The 11950-nt window shown below is 48.8% G+C and overlaps 1 protein-coding gene across 1 annotated transcript in view; it reads right to left on the bottom strand.

The window, feature by feature from the left end:
- Window positions 1-11950, bottom strand: part of COL4A2 (collagen type IV alpha 2 chain) — a 176060-nt gene that overhangs the window by 163267 nt on the left and 843 nt on the right. The window lies entirely within an intron of this gene.

Below are 11950 nucleotides of genomic sequence, written 5' to 3'. Positions count from 1 at the left end.
AAGACTCCCCTACACCCATCTTGCCAAGTGGACACGTGAGCGTCAGCGAGCGCGTCCCCAGCTCAGGCTCCTGGCATTACAGCTGCTCCCTACCAGGCAGGGTCCAGTGCCTGTGGCGCCCATAAGTATGAGGACCAGAACCTTCTTCCCCACGGTCCCCTCCCACATCCCTCAGTCCCTCTGGCCCGCTGTGCCCACGCCACGTCCGCCTCTGCCCGAGGGCCTGTCTGAGCAGGGACCCACCCTCCTTTCCTCTGCCCCCAGGGCCACACGCATGGCATGTGTGTCACGGCAAAGAGCCCGCAATGGCTCTTCTCTCCTCTAAAGTAGGACCTCTGCGGGCTGCCCGCTCCCCATGGACAGCACGTTTAACTTAAAAATTCCATCAGACAATTGGATGCTCCTACCCCGAACACACAAACACACGCATACACACACACGTGCATGTGCTCAGAACATTCCCCTTGCTGCTCCTGGCCTGTCCTCCTCTGGGACACAGCCCCAGGCCCACAAGAGGACTGATGTACATAACTTGTGAGTGAACATTAGTCCTAGTAGAATCGAGACATGTTGTTTGGCGAACGGATTTCACATCAATGAACTTGTGAACTTGTGACACAGATACTAACATTCCTGTCTGACACATGAAGAAAAGGACATAGAGAAGGAAAAGTGGCTTTTCCTGGTCACTGGACTCCAACCCAGATGCTCCAACGCTTTTTAACAGACCACGCCTGTCTACCTGCGGGCATGTGGGAACTCTGGTGAAAAACACCAGAACAGAAAACAAAGCAGGGAAAGCAGACCCCGAGGTAGGGAAGCTGGCACTGGTCCAGGAAAAATGGAGCCTGTCGTCATAACACTGCTGCCCACGGGGGTCCCCTGCACAGCTAAAGTAATTTTAGGAAGGGCTCTTACTCCCCAGGGGGTTTAAGTAAATCTTTCTCCAGGTCAGGACTGACTATTTTCCAACAGCCTCTGTCTGCTCCGAGACAATGCTGTGCTTGCATGCCTCTGCCCCCCACGTGCCTGTGGGGCATTCATCTCCCCGGCCTGGGAGTTCGAAAAGGACCCGGAGAAGGAGGGTTTGGGGACTCTGTCCTGCTGATCGGACGCCCCGGCCAGCGTGCGTGTCCCCCTTGGTCATCCTCCAGGGGTCTTTCCTCATGCAGCCATTCTAGTCTTTGTTTCTCAGAGTTTGGGAGCCGCTAGTCACCCACACTTGTAGGTCAGCCTCTCTGCAGAGGGACCCCAGAATGAACAGGTCTGCCTGATGCGTCCTCGAGACCGTCATTCTCCTCCTGCCTGGGCAGCCCTTGGGGAGAAAGGAGCTAGGGCCCTCCAAAGGGCGCATGTGTGTGTGCTTGTGTGTTCTACGTTCTTTATTTCTCTCTCATCTCCATATCTGTCTATCTCTCCATCCATCTACTATCTATCTATCCATCTATCATCTATTTATCTATCATCTATATCTATCTTTCTCTATCAATCATCTACCGTCTATCATCTATCTATATTCCACATAAATAATATATACATATATATACATATAATATACACATGTATATTTTACATAGCCAACATTTTGCGTATTTTGAGCATGCACACATACTCTATGGCTAGGGATTTGTTGGCCTAGCACCGTGGTTAAGAGCAGAGGTTATGGAATCAGCCAGTCCTGGGCTTCACTCCCAACTTTATTCCTTATTGACCTTAACAAGTGCCCTAACCTGTGTGCCTCAGTCTGCACATCTGTAAAGTGGGATAATCACAGAACTGTGGGTGTTTAGCGGCTAATGTGTGTCAGTGGCTGGGATCAGTTCCTGGCACCAAATTGCTGTGTTTCCCCTGTGGGAGATTTTAGCTGTTCCTGGGGTTCTGAAATGCTAGAAACTTCCTTAGGGGTTCCTCTTTCTTATGTTGATCCCAGGGGAGCCCACAAAGACCCTCCCAGGGGACCCCTCCTTTTCTCCAACCTGGAGCCAGTGGCAGGGGTGAGGGCAGAGGAGGCGGGAGGGCTCCCCGTTCCCTGTGTCGCTCCTTCCTGACATCAGTTCGCGTTGTTGCCCAGCTGTTGATAATAGCCTCTCTTTAATCTAATAGACAAACCACAGCCTGGGAGGCACCCCAGGGAGCACGTGTCTTTGACCGTGTCCACAAGCAGAGGCCCTTTCCTCTGCTCTCATGGGGCCCACACCACTCCACAAAGTCAGACACGCACCCAAAAGTGCTCAACACGCAGAAAAAACACACTGTTACGTAATTCCCACCAGGTACCAGAAAATCAGTCTGTAATTCTTCTGTAATTCCCACATGGGAGATCACTGAAGTGGGCAAATGCAGCAAAATAGGAATTTTAGGGGTGGGCCTGAAACAATCCCTCGGAAAAAGGGCAAATCTTTCACAGACAAATCAGCACTTCCTTTATCATCAGGTACAGAGAGCTTTAGCCAGTGGGGGGTAGCATTTAATTGGGGAAAAACAACCACACTGAGAAAAACTACATTTTAATCTACTCTTTCCTAGTTGTTCCATGACTGTCCTTCTCATCCAGAAGGTTTGCTTCGGCACTTTCAGCTTGCTATACCTTCACTCATTTATGGCACAGAGGCTTTACTGGGTGCCTGCTGTGTTTCAGGCCCTGGATCATATGATGTAGCCGTGAATGAGACAGGAGGAAAGACGTCATGTGCCCTAAGCCTTGGGCTGTGGTGGCAGAGATTCCAGCGGGGATAAAATTACGTGAGAAAAGACAAACGCTTGATGTCTACAGGGCTTATGGATGATGATTTAAAATCCTGGCTCTCTAACGGTAATTTTGGGAGGGCACTTTAATTAGACTCTGCAATGGCTCATTTCCAAGGGACAGGGGCTCCAGCTGGGCGTGGCATTCTGACACTGGCTACGCGAGGCCTCTGACAGGCCAGGGGCAGGGTGTCCTTCAGGTCACGGGGCTTCAGGCTACTTCGAGGAGAGAGACCGGGCATGGGCGAAGCTGCGAAACAGAGCTGGCAATGGCTGCTCTGTTCCTGCAGGGTGGTGACACAGGCAAAAGTGCCAGGTGACAGCCGCTGGCCGTTGGCCATCCTTGTTCCTGGCCCTTGTCCCCAGCCCATAACTGCAGTAGAAGTTGTGGCCACTTGGAGATTGCTAACTCCAAATTCTGCAGTGGCCTGCCGCAATGCAGGGAGCGCGTGTGGAGGGGGGCTCGGGGACCCTGGACGTGCCACTTTCTCATCCTCGCTGTGCCCTGGGTGTCCTAGGCATGCAAGAACCTGGTGGTGGGCTTCCCTTTCCCATACGGCCAGCCCCTATGGACGGGACATTGGCCTGACAAATTAGTGAGTGAGCCAGAGGTGTGAGCATGTAAAAGCCCTCCTGGAAATGACACCATCCTGCAAACCTGCTGTGCCATCTCGAGCTCAGGAAACAACTGTGCAACCGTTTTCCTGCCCTGGTCAGTCGGTCAAGAAGAGGGAGGCCATTGTAGCTCAGCCCTGGAGCCCCTCGAAGACGCCAAGCTGTGGAATCTCCATTGGGGCGCCTTCCCTCCCCTCTCCCCATAAAGAACCCCACCCAAGTTAGGGGAACAAAAGCCCTTTCCCCAGGCAGGGGCCACTTCTGCTAGATTTCCAAGGACACAGAAGTGCCTTTTGTTTGCTTTTTTCTATTAGAGCAAAGCATGGGGACACTGTCTCCCCTTCGCTGATCCCCAGTGTACAGCTTGCTGCATCTCTGCTCTCTCTGCACCTGTCTGGACTCTGCACGCCAGATGTGACTGATTCATGGCTTCTAAGGGCAGGTTTTTATTCTGAAATGAATTATATTTCCTGAAAAGCTGCAAAGAGAATTCGGAGAGTCCCCATACAACCCTTCATGCAGACATGATGATGTGATGTCAACATCTTACACAACCTCAGCCCGTTTTGTCAAAACTAGAAATGAACATGAGCACATCCACTAAACCACAGACTCTATCAGAATTGCACCAGTTTTTCCACCAGTATTCTCTCTCCCTTCCAGGATCCGATTCAGGATACTGCACGGCACTTAGAGGAGCACTTTCTTTACAAAAGAACTCGTTGCTTCAGAAGGCAGCCGCATTCAGGGTAGCAGAATCCGTCGGCACAGAACACCCAGTGCACAACAGGAGCGGCAGGAGATGGGAGACCCCGACACGGAGACCAGGTCCGGGGGCTCGGAATCTAGTGGGTGGGGCAGAGCTGCTCGCATGTCCCTTGAAAGTCACTCCCTGACCGCATGGAGGGGGCTGGAGAAACCCACGCAGTCTCCCTAAGATTGGACACCTTCTAATCTTCTTTCATGGATTAAAAAAAAAAAAAAAAAAAATCACACAGTCCCAGGGAGGCGATGAAGTCAAGGTTAGTGAGTCATTCAGGCCTGTCCCAGGAGGGTCTCCTTAGCGGTGGGAGCAGCCGCCAGGGCGGTGGCAGGAGGTGAGCACCAGATAACCTGCCCGGCCTCTTGCCCCAGCTGATCAGGTATCATTCACTGGGTTACAGAAGCTCCCCACCCCCAAAGATAAGAAGCCTCACGCAGCGTGCTTGTTTTTAAGTCATCTCTGGAGCAGCCCAAATGCCGGCCTGGAACAGCATCCCGTTCCCGGCTTTACAGTTGGGAGGGGTGCGGGCCTAGCCCAGGGACGGGCCTGGGGCAGGTTGAGGGGGGCGGTCCCCGTCCTCAGCTCTGACTCTCCAGCTCACGGGGGTGACTGCCTGCCCGGAGCATCCCAGCACGGAGGGACGCCAGCCCCTCCCTCAAAATGCTAAGTGACTTGCTCTGGGGTCACCCGGCCAGTTAGGAGCCAGCCACGCTGGGGTGGCGTTTGGGTGCCTCCACCACTGCTGTGTGGCCCCTGGTCCTGGGGGCCGCCAGCTCCTGCGCAGAATGCCCACCTTACAAGCCGAATCAGCCAAGGCCGGGGTTCCCGACCTGACCTACCACCTTCCCCGCCGGAGGTGACACCACCGGCTACAGCGGGAGGCTGACTTCACATTTTCCTCTCACATCCTCTAATCAGAGGTTCCTAATCTGAAAATCGCTTTGCAGATTAAAAGTACAAGACATTCCAAAACCACCACCTTCTAAGTACTGACATCTTCATTACATCATCGTCATCGATCAGGTTTCTCTCCATTGCACTCTTGTTTTTCTCTCTTACTTAACTGAAGCCAGTCACCCATTTTTTTTACCCTCTCCTCAGGAAGACAGACAATCCTTTGCTTTTTATTATTTTAGCAAAATCTTTGTTTTCTATTCTAGAACTTTTTACTTGAATTGCACATTTTTTTTTCTCTCTCTCTGGTTCTAAATATACCCACTGGCAGTGGGAGAGCTGTGGTCCCTCCGTCCCCCTTATACCTGCACCTGTTCTGGGATGCTATGACAAATCCCTGGTGTTATTTACTGTGGCCAAGCCATACAAGCCATGCAGGGAGGATTACTTTAAGAGCCTCCAGAGAGCTGGAGATTTCCTTGTTTTTCCATTAACAGAGGAGGAACGTTGTGATATTTCCCTTCTTCTTGGGGGCCCAGATTTTTAACAACAGGACGAGAGCTCCAGCGAATTCTGCAAAAGACCTGATCCCCAGGAGCCTTAACTCGAGCATGGAAAGCATCTGAGCACCGGACATTTTCCGTAACTTATCACTAAGCTGATTGGAAGGAGAAGAGAAAAGCTTAAGAACATATTCCTTCTTTTTTAGAGGGAGAGGACTCAAATCAATAAAATTAGAAATGAAAAAGGAGAAGTTACAACAGACACCGCAGAAATACAAAGCATCCTAAGAGACTACTACAAGCAACTCTATGCCAATAAAACGGACAACCTGGAAGAAATGGACAAATTCTTAGAAAGGTATAACCTTCCAAGACTGAACCAGGAAGAAACAGAAAACACGAACAGACCAATCACAGTAATGAAATTGAAACTGTGATTAAAAATCTTCCAACAAACAAAAGTCCAGGACCAGATGGCTTCACAGGTGAATTCTAGCAAACATTTAGAGAAGAGCTAACACCCATCCTTCTCAAACTCTTCCAAAAAATTGCAGAGGAAGGAACACTCCTAACCTCATTCTATGAGGCCACCATCACCCTGATACCAAAATCAGACAAAGATACTACAAAAAAAGAAAATTACAGACCAATATCACTAATGAATACAGATGCAAAAATCCTCAACAAAATACTAGCAAACAGAATCCAACAACACATTAAAAGGCTCATACACCATGATCAAGTGGGATTTATCCCAGGAATGCAAGGATTCTTCAATATATGCAAATCAATCAATGTGATACACCATATTAACAAACTGAAGGAGAAAAACCATATGATCACCTCAGTAGAAGCAGAAAAAGCTTTTGAAAAAACTCAACACCCATTTATGATAAAAACTCTCCAGAAAGTGGGCATAGAGGGAACCTACCTCAACATAATAAAGGCCATATACGACAAACCCACAGCAAACATCATTCTCAATGGTGAAAAACTGAAAGCATTTCCTCTAAAATCAGGAACAAGACAAGGATGTCCACTCTCACCACTACTTTTCAACATAGTTTTGGATGTCCTAGCCACGACAATCAGAGAAGAAAAAGAAACAAAAGGAATACAGATTGGAAAAGAAGAAGTAAAACTGTCACTCTTTGCAGATGACATGATACTATAAACAGAGAATCCTAAGATGCCACCAGAAAACTACTAGAGCTAATCAATGAATTTGGTAAAGTTGCAGGATACAAAATTAATGCACAGAAATCTCTTGCATTCCTATACACTAATGATGAAAAATCTGAAAGAGAAATTAAGGAAACACTCCCATTTACCACTGCGACAAAAAGAATAAAACACCTAGGAATAAACCTACCTAAGGAGGTAAAAGACCTGTACTCAGAAAACTATAAGACACTGATGAAAGGAATCAAAGATGACACAAACAGATGGAGGGATATACCATGTTCTTGGATTGGAAGAATCAATATTGTGAAGATGACTGTACTATCCAAAACAATCTACAGATTCAATGTAATCCTTATCAAATTACCAGTGGCATTTTTTACAGAACTAGAACAAAAAAATCTTAAAATTTGTATGGAGACACAAAAGACCCCGAATAGGCAAAGCAGTCTTGAGGGAAAAAAACAGAGCTGGAGGAATCAGACTGCCTGACTTCAGACTATAATACAAAGCTATAGTAATCAAGACGATATGGTACTGGCACAAAAACAGAAATATAGATCAATGGAATAGGATAGAAAGCCCAGAGATAAATCCACGCACCTATGGTCAACTAATCTATGACAAAGGAGGCAAGGATATACAATGGAGAAAACACAGTCTCTTCTCCATTGGGGAAACTGGACAGCTACATGTAAAAGAATGAAATTAGAATACTCCCTAACACCATACACAAAAATAAACTCAAAATTGATTAGAGACCTAAATGTAAGGCTGGACGTTATAAAACTCTTAGAGGAAAACACAGGAAGAACACTCTTTGACATAAATCACAGCAAGATCCTTTTTGATCCACCTCCTAGAGTAATGGAAATAAAAACAAAAATAAACAAATGGGACCTAATGAAACTTAAAAGCTTTTGCAAAGCAAAGGAAATTACAAACAAGACAAAAAGACAATCCTCAGAATGTGAGAAAATATTTGCAAACGAATCAACGGACAAAGGATTAATCTCCAAAATATATAAACAGCTCATGCAGCTCAATATTAAAAAAACAAACAACACAATCAAAAAATGGCAGAAGACCTAAATAGACATTTCTCCAAAGAAGACATACAGATGGCCAAGAAGCACATGAAAAGCTGCTCAACATCACTAATTATTAGAGAAATACAAATCAAAACTACAGTGAGGCATCACCTCACACCAGTTAGAATGGGCATCATCAGAAAATGTACAAACAACAAATGCTGGAGAGGGTGTGGAGAAAAGGGAACCCTTTTGCACTGTTGGTGGGAATGTAAATTGATACAGCCACTATGGAGAACTGTATGGAGGTTCCTTAAGAAACTAAAAATAGAATTACCATATGACCCAGCAGTCCCACTACTGGGCATATACCCAGAGAAAACCATAATTCAAAAAGACACATGCACCCCAATGTTCACTGCAGCTCTATTTACAATAGCCAGGTCATGGAAGCAACCTAAATGTCCATCGACAGACAAATGGATAAAGAAGGTGTGGTACATATATACAATCGAATATTACTCAGCCATAAAAAGGAACAAAATTGGGTCATCTGTAGAGACGTGGATGGATCTAGAGACTGTCATACAGAGTGAAGTAAGTCAGAAAGAGAAAAACCAATATCGTATATTAACGCATACATGTGGAACCTAGAAAAATGGTACAGATGAACCGGTTTGCAGGGCAGAAATAGAGACACAGATGTAGAGAACAAACGTATGGACACCAAGGGGGGAAAGTGGCGGGGGAGGGGGTGGTGGTGGGATGAACTGGGAGATTGGGATTGACATGTATACACTGATGTGTATAAAATAGATAACTAATAAGAACCTGCTGTATAAAAAATAAATAAAATTAAATTTTAAAAAAAAAGAGCATATTCCTTCTTTTTCTTTTCTTTCCTTGGGGGCAGGGAAAGGTGTGGCAGCATGCAGCAGTGGCAGGCGAATCTTCCAGAGCCTGGAGCCCGGAAAATCTGAGCTGGTGGGAAGGCAGTCTGGAGCCCAGCATCTCCCGGGGCATAGGGGACCTGTGTGTCCAGCTCTCCTGGCTGCCTCCTGATACCTGGAGAATCTAAGGTTCCCCCGGCTGAGGTCAGGAGGTCAGCCCAGCCCATAGCACATTTGATCTCCGGGAAAGTCTCTGTTCTCTGCAATTCCCTTCCCCCCAGGATCGCACAGGGCTGCTCTCTTAGACCTTCAAGGCTGCTGCCCCACGTCTTGAGATAAGAAGCAATAGTGCGGTACAGGGGCTCATGAGCCCCGGGCAACCTGCCTTCAAAGCCTGGGATGGTGACCGTTTAGGACGGGCTGTCTCACGTGCACTCACACCCCGGCCCCGCCCTCAGGCCGGGCAGCGGCAGGAAGGCAGCCTGTCGACAGAGTGCCGCACACCCAGGGTGCGTGTACCCACGCTGGGTCCCGAGCCCAGGCGGCCAGGGGACTGCTGCCGTCCTCTCTCCCTCTGGCCACCAGATCGTGCTGGGTCTCCCTTGCTCCGGGCTCCTGATCTTCAGAGCAAAGCAGGAGAGGAGGTGGAGGGGGACTCCCCTTCCCAGAAACCAGTGGGTGGGCTTTGTTCTGCTCGTCTGTGTCCAGAGCAAGGGAAGCACAACCAGGAGACTCAACTACTGAAAATCAGTGGTTGACTTACATAACAGCTCTGACCCTGGCCAACCAAGCAGTGGGGAGCTGCCTGGGTTCAGATCTGCTGCTTACAAAGAGAGACACCTTGGGCAAGGTGTTTAAACTCTTTGTGCCTGTTTTCTTATCTGTAAAATGGGGGTAATAAAAGTTACCTACTCAGGTAGGTGTGTTTTCCTATGAAACTTGGATGGATTAAGGCACAGAAATTGGCACATAGCAAGTATTCATTAAATAATTATTTACCATCTCTGCTACCCATTTTCTGTTGCTCCTGCTACAAAACTCTTCAAGCTACAGTGAGCAGCCCTTTTCACTGACTCGACCTACCCCTGGGAAGACTCTTTGGCACAAACGGGCAAAGACACAGGATTCCTGAGTGTGGCAGACAAATAGGGCAGGAGCTGGACTTGCCACAATGAGGAAAGTTTTTTTTTTTAATAAATATAGTTAAAGATTAAGGCATTATTTCTTGAGTAACAGCTCTTAAAGCCAGTGGTCAATAAGAAGTTAGTAAGTGGAACATCCATTGTCGAACATCATAAATTCCATGATTGTTGAATAATACGTATTGATGTGTCTCTAGTAAAATGACTCAGAAGTATCTGTATCTGCAGATTTAGAAATGCCATAAACTGGCAAGTGACTCCAATGCCTTCCAACCCAATACTCTTAACTCAGTGGTTCCCAAACTTTAGCATCAAGTGGGAATGCAGACTCCCAGGCTCCACCCCCGAAAGTCTGATCAGAAGATTTTGATATGTGGACCAGAGGTCTGAGTCTTTAACCAGCCTTTCCAGGTGAGTGTAGGGGTCCAAGGGCTGTCCCCTGAGAAGCGCTGCTAGGCAATAAATGCTCTGGGTCCCATCCAAGGATCAGGGAGCAGAGACTCAGATGAGCATGCAGCACCTAAGAGGCTTTGGACGAAGGCACAGAGGTATATTCCATGTAACAGGCTGGGGGATATTCTCTTCTGTTCAGTGTATGGAAACGCGGGCTCAGGATTCATGAGACCAGGGCAGAGCTGCCTTTAGTACCCAGGTCTTCTGACATGAAGCCCTTTCCACCACTTTTAGGATCAATGCCAGATAAGATTCTCATCATTCTCAGGAAGGAAAACACTGATGTTATAAAAGTGGTTCTAGGGGACGAAGGGGTGTGGGAGACTGAGCACAAGCAATGCACAGTCTCAGTAGGATTGGGCACTTTCCTTTGCAGGGACCTCCCCCTCCTTCTCGGAGCGTGTGCGCGCGCGCGCATGCGTGCGTGCGTGTGCGTGCGCGCGCATGCACTGCCCTGGCTCCCAGCTCTGGGCCAAGTCCTGTATGTCCTGTGTGCATAAGGACCCATAAAGGCCAATGGGCTGGTTCAAATTTCTAGGCTCTGATCTTCTTAAACCAGGACGTGTGGAAAGGAAGGAGAGACAGACCCGAGCTTTAAGAAAACTTTGGCCTGGAATGTTCCGGTCAAAGTCTATGGACTCCTCTTCTGACTCCCAATCTGGGCCCTGAACTGCAACAGAAAAGTGAGGCTAGAGGTTCTTTCCCAAGCTAGGATAGCACTTCCTCACTCACAGCCTTGAAAATCCTCGTTGGTTTTATGTGAGGATGGAACAATGTGGAAATAACAGAATTCAAAGCAAACCGTGAACACAGCTCCCACTGTGCCTGTGTACACTCTACCCAGAGTGCGGATGGGGGGCTCTTGACTGAGCCACCTGGGAGATCAGGTGCCAGCATATTCCATCAGACAGAGGAAGGGAGGGTGGGGTCCAGGACGCCTGCTAAGTGCCCTGGATCTTCAGGTGCAGTTCACACACCTGGGTCCTCAACTCAAGGGACCCAGCAAAGCTGTGACAGCTCAGCCATGCCACACGAAGTTCGACCCAAGTGGCTCCTGCTGCCAAGTACAAAATCCCATAGTGCAATCAGCAGGCGGGGACTACCTGGCAATGCTGGCAGGGTCACCTTGAATGGCGGGGCTGGGGTGGAGGGGGACTCGGTAAACAGGGTCCCCGTGGGAGACTCAGCAGCCCCACCCTGGCTTTTCCGGGGCCAGAGCGCAGTCTCGCAAGAAAACGGTGTTTTCTGCCATTGTTCCCTCTCAGCGTCACCAGGAGTACCAAGTCGCCCGGTCCTCCTCGCCCCGCCCATTCCCCCAGAGCCTCTCATTCAGAAGAACGGAAAACCCTGCCAAGGGCAGGACCTCCGACACCAGCTTCTGATGCCACGCAAGCTATTCTCCCCCGAAGCCTGGCGCCCCAGGGCCACGTGTCTGACCGCCTCGATTCTAAGGCTGAGCTTTGCTTCTAACGACGGGCTTTGCTCAAACGAGGGAAAAGGATGCCGCGAGCCATGTTTTAAATGATTGGTTCCCAAGGAAGAGCCGACGCCAGTAACGCACAGGACTGAAGGGGGACCCAAGGGACGGCAAACCGGAGTTCTCGGGGGTGAGGGGGGGAAGGCGTGCTTTCTCAGAGCCTGGGCTGGGTAGGGGGCGCCGGGGACACCCAGGCACACACACACGGACACGCGCTCAGGTGCGCACGCGCGAGTGGCCTTCTGGCAAGGCCAC

The sequence above is a fragment of the Balaenoptera borealis genome (assembly GCF_965194805.1).
Source record: "Balaenoptera borealis genome assembly, chromosome: 18".
NCBI classification, from domain to species: Eukaryota; Metazoa; Chordata; class Mammalia; order Artiodactyla; family Balaenopteridae; genus Balaenoptera; species Balaenoptera borealis.
This window is presented reverse-complemented; position numbering and strand designations above follow the sequence as displayed.